Raw genomic sequence first — 21,705 nt, 5'->3', positions numbered from 1 at the left:
ATTAATGACTTCTCAATTTTCACCTATTACTTTACCATAAAAGACAGTTATATAAAAATATTGTTCAGATGAGATGCATTTTCAGGAATACCCATTTACAGAAACTATTTATAAACCGCTTTCTTGCACTATCATAAAAACAGAAGCAGAAATTATGAGATTAGCAGGGCCACACAATAATAAATCCTTACAAATAAACACTGGAAAGTGAAGGTTATTTGTTGTGCTGCGCTGAAAATTGCAATAAAGTACTTGCAAATACTCCATTATCCAGTCACAGATTTTCGGTTTAATTCTGCATTTATGAGTCACAAACACCTACACAGAAAAAAAAAAAAAAAAGAAAGAAAAAAAACCCCAGACACATAATCTGTCAATCCACTTTGATTAACCATTTAGAAAGGCTAGGAGCAGGAAAGAGTTTTAACTTTTACAAAAATACCATGTCAGTTGGACATCAATTGCACTAAGCTTCCTAAATTACCTCTATGTAGGGCAAGTGCACAATGGCAAAGTGATATAAAGCTTTCTATATCACAAAGTCTGCACAATCCCATAATCTGTTTCTAATTCAGTATACATCCTTTAATAAATGCACACAGACTCATAAAAATGGGAAGGATCAGGATCTCACAGGACAAAGGAACCTACCACCATGTCTATTATTGTCAAGGCTTCGTAACTCCGCAGTAGAAAGTCTAAGACAAAATGCGAGAATACAACCTTGGCCAATTTTTGAAAAAAACCCACTGTTTTTCCAAATTTACACACTGTGAAAAATTAATTTACTAGTTCAGAGCAATTTCTATGGCAAAAAGTATTTCTCTCCCTTTAAAATCCTTTAAGGACAGTAGTATCTTTTATATTAAAAAAAAAAAAAAAAAAAAAAAAAAAAGATAAGTCCTCCTTTTGTTTGTTAGATATTGCTTTCCAATACTTCTAGCAGCAGCAAACATGACCACCAAACATTATAAAATATGCCCAGGAACTTCAGTGACCACAGAAAGATGAAATACTTCAGCATTTCATTTCACACTTTTGGAATATCCCCAAGAAGTGCCATATTTAAATGATTAATCACTGGCATTCCAAATTTTTACTTTAATTTAGAAACATTAATGTTCATATAGATATTTAGATGTATGTACATTATTATGCATCAGCATAGTGCTGAAACAGATCAAAGTGAATCTATCAATTGTAACGTTACTAGAAGTACCAGGTTTGTGCCATTTTTTATCTTCTGCACACTATACTAATATCAACAAAACTTATTTGATGGTGTGTCCTTTAGCAAGGGCACAGAGAACAAATGTCAGGTGACTTGGGAACTAACACATTCACATCATGCTTTGATTCTCCATCTGAAAAATATGTACCAACATCCAGAACTGAAATGTATGCTAAAGATATATTTATTAATTTATTGCTCTCTGCACCACCTTCTTTTGAGCTTTGTGAATAATTCATATGCCTATGTCTTCTTAAAAAAAAGCCAGAAAAACAAACAACAAAACATCTGGAAACACTTACAAGCCAAATTTTATAACAAACATATCTGACCAACCATAAAGAACAATATTGCTATCACAGCATTATAATACATTACATAACTTAGAAGTTAAAGGTCCCAAATAAGAAGTTCATTGCAGGATATGTAATTGCAAGGCTGAGCCCAGAAATGCATTTTCCCCAAGTGAAAAGTAAGAATAGATATTTTCCCCTCAACACTGCTCTATTCACTTCCTTCTTCTTCAAGTCTGACCACAGAGGAGACACTAGAGTCTGGCAAATAACTGGACTTGTTAAGCACTAAAGATTCACTTTCATTTGAAGCTGTGTTCGTGACAGGTTTCCATAGTACCTTCTTGCAGTAATCACTGCTTCTGCCTCCTGTATTTCTATTTTAAAAAATAACTCTGAGTAGCAAAAGAAGAGGAGATTAAAAAATAATCATAAAAAAAAAGAAAGCACAGACAGGGGGAATGCCTAACTAAACTGCCTCTGCATCACAGCCAGAGCAACAGCAGAAAGGAAGTGATACTAAAAGATGCTGTTTGCTGTCTCTTCTCCCTTTGCAGGTTTAAATCACCCGAGTATGGGAAAGCTTATTTTTCACATTAGTTTCAACCATGTGAATTTCTGGGTAAGAAGTAATGGCAGCACAGTTAAAGAACAGTCTGTGAAATAGCAGTTCTTGCAATGACTTGAGCCTGGTTTTAAGTTACAGAGAGAGAAAAAAAATCTATTTACTAGAGTTCAGACTCAGCCGTGTTAAGACATGACTTTCAGCAAATCACTGAGGCCCTAATTCTCAAAGTGAGCCAAGAGCAGAACTTCCCAAATACACTGTCCACACTGGACTACAATTATTCTTCCCTTTGCCACACCAATATCACATCCCTTGGCTCTACACCATCTTTATTATGTAGATCCAACCCCTAAGCTCAAAAGAATTGTTTTGTCTGCAGGAGTAAATAATGAGCTTGTAAAAGACCACCCAGTGCCATGCCTTAGTCCTGAGCCCTTTGGCAGGAAGACAAAGTCCTTCAGACTAGGGATGACCCTGGCCTTTGCTCCAACTTCCTGCAGTGTTTTAACACTTCTTCCCCAGCACTTTCATTGCTTCCATCAACTGTGCAGTTGAAAAAGCAGTCATCCATGCCTATAAGGAAGCCCCAGGTACTTAAGCCCAGGAAAGGTAGCGGCTGGTGAATCATAGCAAAACCAGCCCTAGAAGAGCTACAAATGTGTGCTGAGGTTTAGTTTTGATACACTGACTGCAAATCAGTGTACCAAATCTCTGCTGCAAATCTCAGATTTCAGTGCTTGATTCACCAAGTGCTTAATTCAGCTCACTTAGTTCACCCAGAAGACTGAAGAGGTTTTGTGAATCCTACTCCTGCACCTCACACCACACTCCCCATCACCACAAGCCACACTGTGCATGGCAATACTGTGAGCCTGCCACATTATCAATCTGTGCATGAGCTCTCCTTCTCTTGGTTTCTGTTCTTCACAAAGCTGCTGTAGGGTAACAGCAATAGCAGCAGTAAGGAATTCTGGTAACACAGATTATGGAGTCACCTAAAGTAGAGAGACAGACCAAATTCAGATAACTTTTACTGAAAATGCTAGTCCCTCAGAGCGAAACATAAAATACAGAATATCAGAGAACAGTAGCTCCAGTTTTGCTCTGCACACCTGTAAACAATGTGTAATAAATATGAAACTTGCCAGAGGGAATTTCTAGAAGATGCATAAAAGTTTCTCCGTCTTGGAAGCTGGTTTCCTTCTACTGGAAACCTGGGCAACACACATTATCAGAAGAGATGCTTATTGATTTATCATTAATACCAATAATTAATCTCATTAAATGTTAAACTTTAGTACTTTCTCTAAATTATCTGGTCCATTAAAAAACATACAGATATTTGTAATAGCTTGCAAAAGACTTAAACAAAAGATGACAGCTAAGCATGTCAGCTAAAAATTTTATTTTCTTAGCTATGTACCAGTAAATAAAACCCCGTGGACTGACAAAAAGTAAAATCACTAAATGATATACAGAACTACGTACAAGGTCTCTGCAGACATTAGGTAAGCTTCATGTGACGTTAGATACTCTCTTTTTGAGAAAATTTAATTATTATTTTAGCTTTTACGTTACACATACATAATTTAGTACCTCTAGTTATTAATCTAAATATAATAAAAGTTGTCTTCATTCTCTGGCCAGACAGACATCCTGAATAAAGACTAAAATGCCATTTCAATCATGGACTGTTGCCAAAATGAGTAATGACTGAAATTCACTAATTTTAAATTTTTTTAAATTGACATTCTGAGGAATTCCCAGAAACAGATCTTAAGTATGCAACACTGTACTTTATTGTAGTATTCACACTGGGATCACAAGTTTTATTGTATTTAGACAGGTTCATACTAGGATCACTAGTATGCCGTACACATTTTTAATAATGCTGTCACACATTAAACAAGTTAGGATGAAAACCACACAATTTCAGTTTGAATGTAAAGACACTATCTACAGTGGAGAAAAGGTACAGCTGATGGAAGGGAGTGATGTGGGGGGCAGACAACTGAAGGAAACTGTCTGCTGTCCATTTCAGTTTATTAATATAGTATATGCCATGTTACTGCAAGCGCTAAGTTCTGCAGTGCACTCAAATTTTTATGTACAAATTTACACTGTGCCTTTACACTGTTCTGCAGCTCCACTTGATCTACACAAGTACTGTGTCCATCTTCACTCACCTCTAGGATAACTAATTTGCAAGGGACAATATAGAAAGAAACTCAAAACCTATTAGAATACATGTGTTAACTACTGTACACCAATATTATCTATCCATAACACGCATTTAAATTCCTAGGATGTGAGCCATACTCTACCATTTCTTTACATGACTATTATCTCTACATCTGCACACAAGCTTTTCAACACAATCTTATATTAAGCAATTGAGTAGGTGCAGTGAACAGAACAAATATTTTGAGAGAAATTCCTGACTGGATCCCTTCAAATTATTTGCAGTATCTTAGAAGAGTATTACCTCTCAAAAGGCCGACAGAGTTCCTTTGATTATTTCTCTAACATTGTGTATAGAGTATTTCTGAGACATACAGAGAGTCCCAGCAAGCCACAAACATATGCACTCCATTTCAACCTCATGCTTTAATTTAAAAGCTTTAGTAAATACCAACAGATAGTTTAGGCACACACATTTACAAATATTTCTGAAGATCTAGTATTATTGAAACATATACTTTTACTTGAGACAATATACTATTCAGACTTGGATCTCGACAGCAGTCATCACTGGAGCATCATTTTCTCAGACACCACTCCTTGTTTCTGAAAGTATAAGTTCCTCCCTGATCTATTTAACAAATGTAATATCAATTTTGAATGTCTAATAAGAAATTATCTCACAATTTTTGCTTTCCTAATTTGAAACCTGATACTTTTTTTCCTTCATCAATTTTTTTTTAAGGTTTCTTTGTCTTCCGCATTCTGACAAACCACAAAGATTCCTGCTTTTTTTTTCTTTTTGTCACTTGCAAAGCATGCTCTCTATATACATCAGAGAGCAAAATGTTGGTATTGAATGCCTTCAACCCTATCAAGTAGTGTGCCAATGGATTTACAAACTTTTCAGTGTGTGAAATACAGTATCAAATTATCAACATGGTGATTCACTTTGTTTACAGCAGCAAATATTTTCCATTAGTGGAATTTGAAATGCATTAAAAATGTGAGTGTCTTGTCAATCATAAAGTAAATGCAGGGATGCCCAACCCTTCTGGCTGAGGAGGCCACTTGCCTTTGTGCAGGTGCAAAGGGCCACAGGCCATATTCCCTACCCTATGAAAAGACTACAGCACACACACAAGTGGTGCTGTGTGTGTCAGAGATGTGACCCTTGCTGCAGAATTGGCACTAGGGTATAATGAGGCTGGGCCTCAGCTGAGTTTATTTGAGCACCCACAGCAATCAGGGAGTTGGATGATCAGTTCTAGCATCAGTTACAGGACACCATGCCTAAATTTACCACACAGATTGAAAAGACCTTTAGGAGTTCAAGTCTACTTTTCTTCCATAAAACAACCATTATCTGTAGATAAAAATACAAACCATCTGGCAGAAATTTACCCAAACTGTTATTCATAAATCCAGTTTTCATCACTCCTCACTTGACTACCTCTTAGGTTAGTCCATATCCTTCTTGACATGTTGAATTCACTACTAGAACCCCAGGGCTAGAGTATAAAGGTTGCTCTACTGCTTAAAGAGATTACTCCAGGTATACTTTCATTTACACCTCCTAGTACAGTATTTTTCTCCTTCGTATACTTGACATGGCGGCCATTTAGCTTGTAATCCACTATCACTTTGAAATCCCCTTCTCCAGGTCTCCTATCCACACAGCTGTTTCTGCAAATAGCCATGCTTTTCTTCCCTTGCTCCTTTTCTTCAGGCAGTACTTTACACTGTTCCTTTATAACAGCATCCTATTTTTTTCAAATCTATTTCACAAGATCATTCTAATTCTGTCCTTACAAGACCTCTTAATCCTTCTTACACGAGTGTAGCCAGCAAATTTAATAAGTATATTCTATATTCCATCATCCAGACCATTAATGCAAGCACTGAATAGTGCTAGCCTTGGGGCAAATCCCTGCAGAACTTCACTGGACACAATTCTTCCATATTGGAAGAAAATCAACACCATGTATGGCTCCCCAAACTTCTGCATTGATCTTGCAACAGTTTAAGATTATCCTTACTATTATTGTATCTAGGTTATCCTTCCTCAGTTTGAATTTGAAAATACCACGGGTAAATAAGTATTACAGACAAAATATCAGGCCCCTCCTTTCACACCTCCATCCACTAAACCAAACACCCTTCAAAAGAAGGAAACTAAGCTGGTCTGACAAAACTCACTCTTGAGAAGCCTGTGCTGGCCATGAGCTGACTCAGCACACGTGTGGTTATCAGGAATGATGGGACACCAAGAGTGTGTGAATGTGGGCTATCTTCATACACCAACAATTTTAAGGCACGTGCACAGGAATGTGTTGGGGGAGCATCGTGGAAGGTACTTGCCACAGGAAGCAGAGCCCTTGCCCACGGCCTGGCACACTGGGAGCTCTCAGAGCCACACACCAGTGTGGGCCACTGTCCCCAGGGGCTACTTGTGGCTTGCAGACTAAACACTGACTTCCACCACAGCTCATCATCCTAAGCACAGGTATCAGCTGCTTAAAATGTAACCCAGAGGACTATGTTGAGGTGCAATATTCTGTGGAAAGAGAACATTCTCTTTTGAACACTGCATGAAATTACCAAAAAATTATTTCCCTTTTCCAGGAGAAAGTTACGTACACTTTTTCAGCATCCAATTCCTTTTTGAAATCCAAACTAGATAGCCTCTAAAATTTGCCTTTTAAGGTGGTAGCTGAAGAGCTCTAGAAACAATGGTTAAATCTTTAACTGTCAGTCGGCACAAGTCTTCTTCTAGTATTACATATTCCTGTGACACATTACCATTTTAAAATAGTATCTACTGTATTTTAACAGAGATGTTGGAAAGAAAACTTAAATTCAATCAATACATTTGGAAGGCCAAAAGATTTGTTATTTAGAAAGACATTTGCTTTCAGAACCATAAAATATTAATACAGCAACATGACTGGGAATGCCAAGAGAAGTATTTGAAAGATTATTTTACCCTTCATGATGTGCTCCAAAATTACAGGTGCTGTACTTACTCCCAATTAGCCTAACTTCTACTTGCTGACACTCCCCACTAACATGACTGCTTAGTGGTAAAAGAACACTTCAAGAGTTGTTCTATTAATATGTTTAATTTTGGACTTCTGTCACCCATCATCTAATATCCCATATTGCTGCTAATCATTATAATAACCCTCAGCTTTCAGATTTTCATCACTGACTGCTTTAATTGATTTTGATTATTCTAAGGAAGATGATATGCACAGAGAAAATGTAAAAGAATTCAAGAATGCCCACAGTAATAAATGAAAATTGGGCAATTAATCTCCTGTAGGAAGCAGCTCAGCTCTTTTTTACAGTGATAGCCAGGTCAGAAAATCAACTGCTGCTGCTGTGAAACCAGCACCTCCTCCAGCTGATGATCCTAAAAATCCTGCCATTGCATGTCTGTACAGTACCTGTACACAGGTATTGTCCCACATGCATCTACACTTGCTTACATTGACTATAATATTGAAAAATTGCTTTGCTATCTGTTGAAACATTAGCATTGCATTTTTCAAGAGTACATCTTCTCCCTCAAAAAACCAATTCACCTAACAGATACATTCATGGATAAGTTAGCTAATCTTTTTGGGTGTTTTTAATTCTTTAAATGAAATTCCATCTCCTCTACAAAATGTTCTTCAGCTCTTAAAGATTACACAATCTTACTTACATTAGAGATTAATGTATATACTCATACTGATTCTTGAGTCATATATACCATGCTCCCTTTTCACCTTAAAATCTATAGTAACTCACAATTCAAAGTCTTTCTTAAGCAAAACTGTTTGATGGCCACCTATGTTTCCATTAATAAGAATGGAGACAAACTAAAGGAAGAATGGTGTTAGCCATATGATTTCATTAGAAATTTCATTAGTTAGAGCAGGTGAAGATTACAGATCCCTTCACATCAGTAATAAGGTGTGACAGAAATTACTACTTCCACTTAAGCAATGTTAGTAATTCCTTACAATGTCTGTATCTGGCCCTGGATATTATATAAAGTTCTGAAGAGGTTTTTGCTCTTCATTAGTCTTTAAAAAAATTTTTGCCCAAGCGTTTTTTAAATAAAGCTACACAGCATTTTAAAATGCAACAAAACCAAAATATGCTGTCCAATAAGGCATTTAGATGTCCTTAAATTCAAGAGAATTTGTCTTTCACACTAGCTCCTATCAAACTCAATTACAGTTGATGTCAAGAAACTTCGTCCTATGGTAAAATGCAAAAATAAAACCCACACACTTCCAAGAATTTAGGGAGGGTTGTCCCCTCTTCTCTACCCAGCAAGTGTCTGAAACACTGTCTTCCCAAGGTGTTTAAAGCATTGTATCTGTGCCTTTGATATCTTATCTCAGATTCAGATGAATCAGAAATAAGCTAAAAATATTGGTTATCATGGAAAAAAAAACTATAATACAGTCTTTCATGTTTTAGCATTTCAGAGTAAGAGCCTGAAATAGTATTCCACCCACACTCAAAAAATTGAAGATATGCAAAAACTCCCATGTGCAACTTTATTATCTATTATTGAGATGGGAAAATGACAACATTGGCAAAATTTTGCCATTTTTGGTAATAAAGTAGGAAAGCAAATGAATTGGCTTCAGTCCTGAATCTTCTAGAGAACAGCTGGGAAGGAGGAAGCAAACAGCAGCATCCTGAAAGGCAAACTGAAAGAGATGAGCAACAGCTTGAGAAAAGGTAAAAAGAATGCCTTATTCTCTCCTTGGCTTGATAGAAAAAGGAAAAAAAATTGTAATTTATGTAGTAATTCTGATGACACATTGATACTTGTTACAGGGCTGGATTAACACAAATAACATAAATACTTACCACAAAATTAAATACAAGCTATGTGCTTTATTCCTTGGGAATAAAAATTGGCCTTTTTCCACTGAAAAGCCTTCTAGAGCTATTCACTATAACCACAGATTATATTCAACTCCACCTTCAGCTATTTTTACCTTCCTTGCCTTCTCTCTCCTCTAGTTTATTTTTACTAAAAAATAAACAACAGGTACAAAACAACTCCTAATTATTCAAGTGAAAATTAAAGGTAAGTGAAAATTCAAGATTACTTTTTTAATTATAGTCTTCATTTCTTACCAACATTTCTTCAAAAGGCAATGAATTCCAAAGAGAGTGTACTATGAAATATTTCTGAAGGCCATGTAAAAAAAAGATGCCTCCTTGAGAAAGTCTACAGCAGTAGTGAATAACAGGTGGAAAGGTCCAAAATATGAAAATATGAGAGTACTACAGTTTTAGTGGATCTTTTTAGCCTTCATGTGTGTATATACGTGAAACCATGCATTTCACAAATTTTCTATTGCAGATTTTGAGAAAATAGGCATCTCTGTTTTGCTTTCCACATACTCATACCACGTGCAGGTCTGTGGTAGAGCAGTAGTTAAATCAGTACTCAGACTCAAGATAATCTTCCTGCAGCAGATCGTGAGTAATATTCTTCTCCAAGGTACAACTTGGGGTTTTTTTGGCCAGGAAGAAGCAATCTCAAAGGTGGCCTAAGTGAATTTCTCTGAAGTTAGATCTAGCCAAATAATAAGCAAACAGCAGCCAGAGTATTCTAAAGTTGTGTCGAAGTATTATGTTTTGGCAGAATTCTAGAGGGAAAGGTCTACACAAAAATCATCAGCAGCTGAATCACTTAAACAGCTGTTAACACAGCATGGTTAAGCACAGCCCACTAAAAGGTTTGCTAGTGAGCATTCCTTTTGCACAATTAGTTCTTTAGGGGTGGAAATATGTGGTATAGTCATAAACTTTGAACAATTACAAGAAATAATAAACATTCCATTAGGAGTTCTGACTCCAGCACCAGTTGGTCTACTATCAGAACAACTGAGACAAATTCAGAATATTTATAACACAAGAGGTTTACTGAAAAGCAACTACCAACTATTTAACACCAAAACACAATCACAAAGCTTGTTTTCACACAACAAGCTGTGAAAGGGTCAAGATAGGAAGACTGCTCTATGAGCTATACAGAACATACAGAATAAATGAACTGTAGAAACATGTCAGCTTTTTGCCACTCCTCAGCAAGCTGTCTTGTAACATCTCATTCTATGCAGAAACACGGAGGTAGCTTTAAGCCAAATAAACAACTATATACAGTTTAGCTTTTCAAGTTGAAAGATTAATGGGCAGATAAAGGTTTCATTGTCACACAAACACTACATCCCTCTAACCTCTACCTTACAGAGGGCAGTAACACACTGTAACCATGCTATCATCAGCAATCTCCCACAGCTTCCCAACAACCCCAGCTGACCCTTTTGATAGATTCTAGATCCAGATTTTGATTTAAAAATGGGTATTTCTCCTACAGGTCTTCTATCTACAGACTAAGCCTGGAGAAAAATATTACCACATCATTCACATGCTCAGAAGCAATGATTTGCCAGTTGGAATAAAATTATGTATATTTGTTACTAATGGGCAGTTGTCATCAAGAAGGCTTCAGATATTTTGCTTAGTCTTTACCCATCAGACCCTTAATATCCTTACTGACACTGATACAAATATTAAAGCTCTAGAGGATCAGCTCTTTATCATCGATCTGACCAAAAATTCACTGATTATAGTAATTTAGACTTGTTTTCTTTTCTGAATTAAATCCTGGTTCATGAGCCTCTTCCCTGGAGAGGGTTCTTTTAGCAAAATATACTAAATTGCTGGCATTTCTGTTCACTCCTGTGATTTAAAATGGAGTGTCAGAGAAAAAGAAAAAAAATTTTAAAGGGTTTATTTTGAAGTGACAAAGTACACAATCTGCAAAGCTTTCAAAAATATACCATTCTAGAATGATACAGTACAATTTTCAAATTTTTTTTTTCCAAACTTAAGCTATGGCAAGGGTTCCTGTGCTCTGAATCCTTCACTTGCCTTATTGACTTGTGCTGTGTCTCTAGAGATGATGAATCCTTGTTCACCCTCCTTGTTTGCTGACAAAGAACATAGCAGCATTGCAGAAATTATGGTTTCTTATTGATCATTTGAACTTTGCTTGTTGAATCATTACATCAGTGAAAATGCTTGTGTCTGTCTGCATACAAAATCTCAAGGGCAATTAAATATTCTTTTAACCTTCTAAGGGATCAAAGGATGATTTTATAATGTAAGAAAAAACCCCAAAATACATCAGTTTCTTTCCCAGGCCTAAGTGCTACACAGTCCTATGCATCCACTCCAAACTGGCAAAGAGTATTGAAGGCCTAACTCTAATCCTGACCTAGTATGGTAACTGTACTATATAAGGTATCATCTTTCACCCGGCAGGGATGATGATGATTGAACAAGTCTTGTAAAAAATGCTCTTGATTGGCTCCAGCATCACTAAAGTACTGAATTTAATCAGCAGGCATTAAGATGACTCCCCAAGGAGATGTAATTTAAACATGGATTTACACCCTAAAATACTAGATGCTTTTCATTAAAGAAAACTAAACCCAGCATTTTCAGTGCTAAGCCTTGTCTCTAATATATGTTTTAAGTCTTAACATTGCATTTAAAAGGTTTAAAAGGGTTCAAGAAGGTACAAAAAACATCTATACCTCATGTAAAAAAATTTGCATCTGTTCAGTCAGATTCATTCTATTATATGGTTAGAGACAAAAGAATATCTATATGCCTATACTTCACTCTGTCAGATAACCTATCCCAACAAAAACAACCACAACACTCTATGTTTCCCATACAGATTTTTGATTCTTGCAGGAATTTCTGACTTGAGAGCTCCATATCGCTGGAGTCAAGCTAAATGAACCCTAGCTTAACCCTATACAAATGTTCTTACAATTCCTCAGAACACCTCTGAACTTTGTGGAATTGTTCTGACACCTAATATGATATCACTTTTACAAAAACTCTAGATCAGGAACTTTCTTGGGTGATAAATACTTGTCTGGGTCATTTGCAAGACAGAGGATCTAATTATGTTCAAGTGTTGTTGCTTGCTTTTTCAAGAAAAAAAAAAAAAAAAAAAAAAAGAGAGGCAAAAGATTTTGTCACAAAAGGGCATGACCTTTTCAGGGACTTGTATCAAAATAAACTCAAAGAGGCAGATCAAGTTTGAAAGGATTCCTAAAAGGGAAACATTTTGGCTAATAATAGCTATTTCCTGTGACAATGTCATTTGGATAAACATTGTGACATCACTTATGTCATATATAAGCACACTGTTGAAGTTAACTTGCAGCAGTCAGCAAACAAGGATGAATATTACATTTATGCACACATTTAACTGTCTTTTAATGCTTATTTTTCATGTGAACAAATCTGGCAAGAAGATATGAATTTCAGAACTCAAATTTGAAAACTTAAGAGCTTCTCTATTTATCTGAGTCCACAATGAGAGTTACTTAAGACAGGGAGCCCACTTGAAGAATGTAACAGAATTACCACATTACTTAGTTAAACTGCACACTTAGCTATACCAAAAAGTAATTTTTTACTGACCTCTTTGACAACATGTATGCCAGCCAAGTCTTGACATTATGGATATATTAAAGTATAACAGAGTTTTAATTTGAACATAATGCCATTGTTAAAATATTGTTATCTTATGTAATAAATGTCAGAAGTTAGCAAATCAGACCTTTATAAACTCCTGATAAAAGTCCATTCCTCTGCTCCAGCCTAACTAGCTGTCATATACAAATACGCCTTCACACTGTTGTAAAGGCCTTCAATGCCTGTGAAACAGGTAATAAGCACTGAAATGTTGTTGAAGATCTCCTTGGGAAAAAAAAAAGAATTGCAGCATATACAAGAATACTTCCATGCAAATACCTTACTCATTAACACCACTTGGACTTTCAGGACTTTGCTCTTTTCAAAAAACTAAACACATCCTAGCACATCCTCTTTCCTAAATGCAGGCACATGCAGTCTAATATTCTCACAAGAAAAGAAGTTGCTAGCAGTTAACAATTTTTCCACTAACATTTAATACAAAAATAATGCAATGCAATTTTTGTTACTCTCTTTTTGCATTCTCTGGCATTACTGAGAAAGCAGAACACATGAGTATCATGACTGAGTGTAATTTATTTTTAAAATTAACTGTAAAATTATTCACCAAAGCTCCTCATGACAAGGAGTCTTGACTGTATTGTCAAGACTCTACAACACACCAGTGATATTATGTTAAATTGAGTGTGAAATAATGCTGAAAACTAAGTCACAAAGTTCCATCTTTCTTCAGAGAGACAAATGCCTGCACCTTGTGTGAGACACAGAGACCTCTTCAGAGATTTCTCAGATGTTAAATGTAAATACTGTCCATAAATGACACACATTACAGTCTCAAAATTTATGTTTTAAATGTGACTTTTTCAGAGAAGTTCTGTATCAGCACCTTCGTCAGTTTAAAGTTAATATTCAACAAATAATTTTTCTAACTTGACTCTTGTATGAAACATGTTGTAGAAACTGTTTACTACCCTGAAACCCTCTGTTGGTAAACAAGTGTGTGACCTGGTTAGAGAACTGCAAAGGACTCAGTTTTCTCTTCTCTGTATCAGTCACTGTCTTATATGCTTACATATTTGCACAACTTTTTTACTTTATATACTAAATAACCTCAGTGTTTAAATATTTATTCTGGTGACAGTGGGTTTATATTCCTAACATTTCTTGTGATCTTCTATATCTTATTACTGAGAGAGAATGAGCACAGTTTAGAGTATTGTGAATCTGGCCATATTCCAAATTTACATAATTACATTAATATTTTCTATATCCTTCTATTTTGGTTTTTTTGAAAAGCAGATGTATTTTCTCCAGCATCTGGGGAAGAGAACAGAGGGGATGAAAGGTAACATGAAACTTTCAGATGCCCACACTTTAACATCTAATTTAACAGCTGGTCGGAAACTGTCTTCAACTATGTGAATTTTTAAAAAATGTTTCAGAGTAAATGATGTTAGTCCCATTTCATCATCTCATTTGGCTGTCAAGAGAATCAACATTAGTAGCCCACAAAAACGTCTGTTCCTACCTCTTAAATGGATGTGTGCAGCTACATACAGAAGTAAAAATCTGGAATTATTAGAATAATAAGCTTTCATAATCATAAGTCTTTTCATAAACACTTTATCACAGAAGAATTCTGCCAGATATTTACAGTTGATGTGTGACCCACCCTAGAACAGGTATTTTAGCTTCAGTATTGTCAAAAATGTACTTTTTAAAATCTATCTGATTTACAGGAGCTGTATATACGTAAGTGTTAATTCTGATCTTAAAATAACTATCAGCAGTGGGGGCTGAAGAAGGAGAAAAGGAGTTCACTGCAAATTATATTAAGGAGTACTATTGTTTTCCATGAATGATACAGGTTGTAAATGTTTTCATTATCCAAGTTGTAGTACTTTAACAATACATGTACATTTTGCAATTGCAAGTTCATTAATTACAATATGCTGCATTAATTACGTCCAGAAAGTACCTTAATTACCAATCTATGTGAGAAAATTCCCAGAAATTTGAGTTGAAATGCAAACAATACATGAAGGAGTTTAAAGCTCTCCTATTAAAAAGTCAGTAACACTGGAGGTATGCTGCACAGTCTGAAATTCTGAAATTAGTATCTCATACATTTCTGTTCTTCAAAACTGGACCATCAAATAGCAAAGTAATATTTTAAGTCTTATTGCCACAAAGTAATAACTTACTTACATTTCACTGCACAGCTAAATTACCTTTTGATATGCACAAGGAATTTTTAATATGGTGCTAAATAATGGCCAAGACGGCTTTGTCAGAAACAACTCATGCCAAACCAAAGTAATTTATTTCTGTGACAGAGAAAATGTACCTTTGAATAGGAGATGGAACATGTTTTGAGTTGACGCAAGCCTGACACTATTTTAAGTGACTTTCCTAAGTAAGCCAAGCAAACATGGTCTAACAAAGAACATAAAGAATAGGGTGGGATAACCCAAGCACATGACACTCCAACACCTTTGTCTCATTGACTGCCCTAATTCTGGCTCTATTCAACATTCTCATGGACCCAAAAAAGGCAGAAGAGAGGATAGCAAACCATCATGGTACACAATTTATACAGGTGGACAGGTTTAGAATTCACAAAGCAAAGACACTGTAGCCTGGACATGAAATGTCATATTAAGGCACATGGAAGATGAATGCCATTCACAATAACCATGAGGTGTCTCTGGCTCCTATATATTAGGAAAAAAAAAAAAAAAAAAAAAACCCAACCCAGAAATTGGAAAACATAATTAAATTAATTGAAAACATAAATGAAGTTCCTGTATCCCAGGTGTTTAATTTTATCCCAGCTCAGGGGAATACAAAAAGGCTGCCTCTCAACAGTACTGCTCCAGTCTAAGCTCCATGTGTGATGTTGCTGCATAAATGCTGTAAAATGTAGCACAGAACAGCTTGGGTTGGAAGGGCTCTTCAACGACACTAGTTAGTGTGAGAACTCTGTGACTTCAGAACAATAATAATAATCCTCAGAGATAAAATTCAATAAATTCTCAGTTATAATAATATTCTTAGCACACATGTACAATTCCACACTATTACATGTTTTCATGAATTCTATGTCAAAGTCTCTACTTGTAGGAACAGCAGGTTTTGTCTACAGAAGAGATGAGCTATTTGACATCAAAGAACAACTTGGGTCTAATGAACAAGGTAAGGACAAAAATTAGAATCTTAACTTTAATTTATCCCAGCTACTCCTAGATTCCAAGAAAGCCACAAACATAGAGGTAGAAATGAGCACTTGAGTAGTATTATCAGCTTTACCAGACCTCCTCTGAATACTCACAGCCAAGGTAAAAACCTTCAGTATATATAAAAGATTCAAAGGGATTGTTGACAGAGATCCTTAACTAAAAGGGCCTTAGGAAAACTACTGCAACTAAGTAATTCCTCATCCATTATTAAAATTCAGCTGTTATCCCCCTAGCATTTTCTCTCATATGAATGACATATAAAGTGTGAACTTAACTACCATGAAATATAAATAAGTGTGGTATGGAAAAATTTCTAATAGAAACTGGAATAGATAATAGTATAATGTGTAAAAAAAAAAAAAAAAGTGTTTCAGAACATTCAGCACTTTTCCCTGAGGCACGTTTTATTTACTAGTATAGGTTTCAAGCAAAAAAGGAGTGAATCACTTGTTCATAAAAATTGTATACAGATGCAATGGAAAAAGTCTTTACAGGAGAAGTTTAATGTGCAAAAGAAATTATATGTAGGTGCAGTTTCTTATCAAGATGTAGGATTAAGTTCACTCTTCCACATACCACCACATCAAGGCACAAAGTATGAGGTACTCTCAGTGTAGGGAAAAAGATTTCAGTTGTGGATTAAAAAACTAATGCGAGATCTAGTTGAAGTCTAACTTTTTTTTTTTAAAGTTTTTATCACTTGTCCTATAATTAATAATGAAAACCTCTGAACAGAACTAAAAACTATGTTAAATTTTATATTTTCTGAAAAGAAAATCCTAAAGATATTCTATAAAATTGTAAAATTTATAAACTGAATAGAGAATATAAAATATAAATGTAGATCTCCTTATTAACAAGTCTCCACTTAAAAATAATATTAAAGATCAGTTTTCAGATGTTTACTTCTTACAGGCCATTACTTCAATGATCCTCTTTATTTTTGTCAGCAGTTTTGCCATGTCAAATCTCAGAGCAATGACTATTTTATTTACTGTACAATTTAAGATTCAATACTGTTCAGACCAATGAAAGTTAACTAATTACCAGATCCCTTGCTTTAGAATATAATTTCCAGCTCATAATACTTGTTATTCTTTACACCTTACAGCTCCTGTCTGATGAATTTAAGTCTGTGTCCGGCACTATACAAGTCAGACTACACCAGCACAGGATTTCTTAGCTCACTGTAGAACTCTGTGAATTTATTAATTTTATTATTTTATTCTTCTAACCTGCATTGAAGCAACATATACTTGGTAAGTGATGCTTTCCCACTGCGCTGCATATGAAAACACTGTCAGAGGGTCTCTATGAAGAATGAGATTTTCTATTAAGGAGAAAAATATCCTTGATCATGAGGTTGATTAAATTTAATTCTAAGGTGTGGCAGAATGCTGATTCCAAATCAAGGGGAGTGAATTCCCCAGAAGGATATAATAATAGGCTGTGGCTGCACAGCAAATGAAAAAGTCTTAAGTCTGTGGAAAGGTTGCTTGTATTTACTCACAGACAATTTTGAAATTCAGATTCCTAGGGAGCATTTTAAAGGGGGATAAAACAAGAGTCAAGTAGAAAGACAATGAAAAAGCCTCACGCATTAACAGCTCCTCTGGCAGAAAAAAACACAAACCTGCAGCAAAAAGCAACCAACATTGTCATACCACAAGTTTCTACCGGGTGAAACATGTGTGCTTGAGGACTGTGGTTTTCAATATGCAGTACACAAAAACCCCAACAGTAATAATTAATGCTGACCTAGATCTGAATTCAGGAAAATCTTTCATCTAACATTAAAAGCAAGGAACAAGGTGTCTCAGGCTTTTCTCAAGTAAGTCAATACTTACATCCCAATAAACAAAAGGATAACAACACTAAGCAGGAAAAGCCAGATCTTCTATAATACTGATCAAGTACAAAAGACATGTAAATTTTTTTACATGAAATCAACAGGATTTTAGAACAAATCTCCAGGAAAGCGTAAAACCTGCAGTGCAGGAGAACATATGGCACCCTCCCATCCTCCTTGCTGGTAACTCCTACTACAACATAACATTCCTTCCCATATGCATATGGATTTTAGCTTTGCTCATATACAGTGCTGGAGGAGGGAGGGGAAAAGACTGAAAGGAGTTAATCTTTGACCCTCCCTTCCTTCCCACTCTTGGAGGAGAAGACTTGCACAAAGCTGCATCTGAGCCCTGGAGAGGCACTGTGTATCAGCACCCAGCACCCTGTTACATGTGTGCTCTGTGACCAAGAGCAGTAGGATGAATCATGGACATGCTGCTGTTCCATCAGAGCAACAGAGGCAGAACAGCAGTGCAGCCTCAGCATGGCTCAGGCAACAGAACAAGGCACAGATTTTGGCATGAACTAATTCTGCCTAGATTAGATAACACACTCTCATGACTATTTCTGCTACTATGTTATCTCTATTAATGCCAGGTGCTTCCTGAGTAGTCCCATTGTCCCAACAGCATTCACTGAGGAATTCATCACTCCCTCCTCTTGTACAAGCCTTTCATTCTGGAAAGCCTATCGTGTATGAGGAAAAACTACAGCTCTGAAAAATGAATGAGGTGAACCAGCACATCTGGATTTTTTGCATGAGATGTCTCCAAAGATGACTATGTTTCCCTTTCTTCTGCGGTTCCAAAATGTTTACCCAGCAGAAATGCTGGGCCTGCTTCAAGATGTAAATTACTGATTATTCAAGTAATTGCCCAAACAATCTTTATTGTACACAAAGAAATACCACGTTTGGTTAAAAAGCTTGCAAAAGAGTTGCTATCAAAATTTGTCCCTTAAATGAAAACTTGATGAATTTTATTGCATTACGAAACAAGGTCAAGTAGAAACATACAGATTTAACTTCATAATTTCAATGAAGTATCACTATCATATAAACTGTTATGAAACAGTTAGAAAACTATGCAGCAACACCAATGTGTCTCCCTTTTTTTTTTCTGTTTTTATAACATTAATCTGTATTTTATGCTATTTGTTGCAGCTGTCTTTTTTAAAAAAAAATCAGACTACCAAACATAAAGCAGTCGTAAGAAAACCAGTAAAGGTAAAAATGACAGTTTAGATAGTGATGGATTCTCTGGGAAAGGCACTGAAAGAGGTCATGGCACAAAATTACTGAGCAAAATCAAACACAATTTTTAGTTAAAGAAGCTTAGTGACTTTAAGGACTAAACTATTTTAAGTTAAATATGTGTAACACACATAGTTGAAGTAATATTAAATAATTTACTTAAGCTAATTCTACCTTTTCCCAAGAATTTTAAGATATAAAAATCAACAACTCCCAATTACATATTAAAATTTCAGCCAAAACCATTTTACTAAACACTTGTATTACCATATGCTTCACATTAATATTACATGAATTATTGAAGACTGATTAAATATACATGTGTCTGTCCAAGCAGGTTTCTCCTCAAAATGCAGTCTCTTGCTTTCTTCTGTTTTTAATATTTGCTTAAAGGCAGTACATTTGAGTCTGTGCCTAATGCCAGCTAATTATGAATTCCTTACACCACGGTGTACTACCTGCCACTGAGGGAAGGGAAAAGCAAATGTTTCATGCTCCATTTGCTGCTGACAACATCTCACTGGGGCTGTCTGCATTGCAGACTACTCTGTGGAACATGTGTCCAGCAAACGTACAATTAACAGTCAGGAGTGCTAACAGATCAACAAGAAATATCACACCCTTGGCCAAGCACCCAAGGCCCTGAGCCAACACCTCCCCAGCAGCTGCAGGGGACACTGACAGCAAAGGAGGTGGCAGTTCCCAGCTCTGCTGGGCTCACCGGGGCCATGGGCAGATCTGCAGCAGCATTTCAGACACAAATACAGGGCTCTCACATACAAATATAGGGCTCTCAGATACAAATACAGGACTCTCACATACAAATACACGGCTCTCAGATACAAATACAGGGCTCTCACATACAAATACACGGCTCTCAGATATAAATACAGGGCTCTCACATACAAATACAGGGCTCTCAGATACAAATACAGGGCTCTCACATACAAATACACGGCTCTCAGATAGAAATACACGGCTCTCAGATACAAATACAGGGCTCTCACATACAAATATAGGGCTCTCAGATAGAAATACAGGGCTCTCACATACAAATACACGGCTCTCAGATAGAAATACACGGCTCTCAGATACAAATACAGGACTCTCACATACAAATACACGGCTCTCAGATACAAATACAGGGCTCTCACATACAAATATAGGGCTCTCAGATAGAAATACACTGCTCTCAGATACAAATACAGGGCTCTCAGATACAAATATAGGGCTCTCAGTTACAAACACAGGGCTCTCAGACAGAAATACAGGGCTCTCAGACACAAATATAGGGCTCTCAGACAGAAATACAGGGCTCTCAGATACAAATATAGGGCTCTCAGAAGAAGCTGGTAGGCTCAGCTGGGGTCACAGACTGGAAATCAACAGAGGTAATACAGCAAGATGCCCATTGGGAGAGGACTTTGGATGTTTTTGACGGCATTTTGAAACCCAGGGAAAGGCAGTGTAATGGGATCCAGTGAAGGATGGAGGAAGGCAGCACAGATGTATGCCCTAACCATGGACATGGGGTGCTGCAGAGGAAGCTGTGCCATTGCCACCACTCCACTGGAGACATTCTGATGATCCAAATCTGGGAAACAATGACCACTTCATATCTCAGTTCTCTGCTTTAATATGATTTGAAGAAAACAAAAATCCAAAGGACAGGAAAAAATGTTCTCTAACCTCAAACTAACCGAATTTGAAGGTTTTACAAAACAATTGTATCTAATATAACATACTTCCCCATACTACCTCATCACAAAAAGGAAAGCCTGTGCATTTTGTTTGTTCTGCTAAGACACTTCATAATTTCAATATCTAGTACATAAAAAATCTTCATGTTTTTAAGGCCTGAACCTGATCCCGAATGTTGCAGGAGTTCATCAGAACTGGCTGTGGAGTGAAATGCAGGTGAGACTTCTGCACAGCTGCATGGCCATGGGACAGCCAGAGCTGGAGACTCCCAGCAAGAGCTGATAACTGGGAAAGGTGGTGGATGGAAGGCAAGGGGCCCTCCATCCCCAATTAGTGAGTCCCCTGTGCTCAACTCCACACCTGAAAACTTCCTGCTGAGCATAAATTAAAGATCTAAAACTTACATTCATTTTACAATGGTTTTTCTACTTGACTTGGAAATATTTCAACAAATAAATAATTACAGTTGAAGACATTACTGGGTGAGAAAATAGAAGCTTCCAGTATTTAAGAAAAAAAAGTTATTTTCATACAGGCGAAAAAAGCATTTTCATGAAACAAGGCCAGTGTTGTAAAAAAGGGCCAGCGTTGTCTAATCATTAATGCATAGAAACTTGCAAACTCAAATACTTGTTAAGAACCTACCTGCTTACTTCTTGTCACTCAGAACTTCTTTGTATCTACCCACTTGTGGAATGAGGTTTGCTAATACTTGCCTAAAACACTTACTCCACACTTCATGAGTAATTTTCTAAAGGATGTTGCAAAATTGCAAATTAAATAATTCATGAAAAAGAATCAAAAAAGTTCAGAAAGTAACATGTGACAGAGGGTCTTCCACACATTTA

The 21,705-nt window shown here is 36.3% G+C and overlaps 1 protein-coding gene and 1 long non-coding RNA gene across 2 annotated transcripts in view; one reads left to right on the top strand and one right to left on the bottom strand.

Annotated features, from left to right (window-relative positions):
• Nucleotides 1-21,705, bottom strand: part of COG5 (component of oligomeric golgi complex 5) — a 177,519-nt gene that overhangs the window by 71,902 nt on the left and 83,912 nt on the right. The gene's annotated exons all lie outside the window — the stretch shown is intronic.
• LOC130248405 (uncharacterized) lies at nucleotides 15,643-20,180 on the top strand. The gene is made up of 3 exons (XR_008839630.1): nucleotides 15,643-16,009; nucleotides 17,165-17,312; nucleotides 18,534-20,180. It is a non-coding gene; the product is annotated as an uncharacterized LOC130248405 (long non-coding RNA).

This window comes from Oenanthe melanoleuca, chromosome 1A (genome assembly GCF_029582105.1).
Source record: "Oenanthe melanoleuca isolate GR-GAL-2019-014 chromosome 1A, OMel1.0, whole genome shotgun sequence".
In the NCBI taxonomy this organism is placed as follows: Eukaryota; Metazoa; Chordata; class Aves; order Passeriformes; family Muscicapidae; genus Oenanthe; species Oenanthe melanoleuca.
This window is presented reverse-complemented; position numbering and strand designations above follow the sequence as displayed.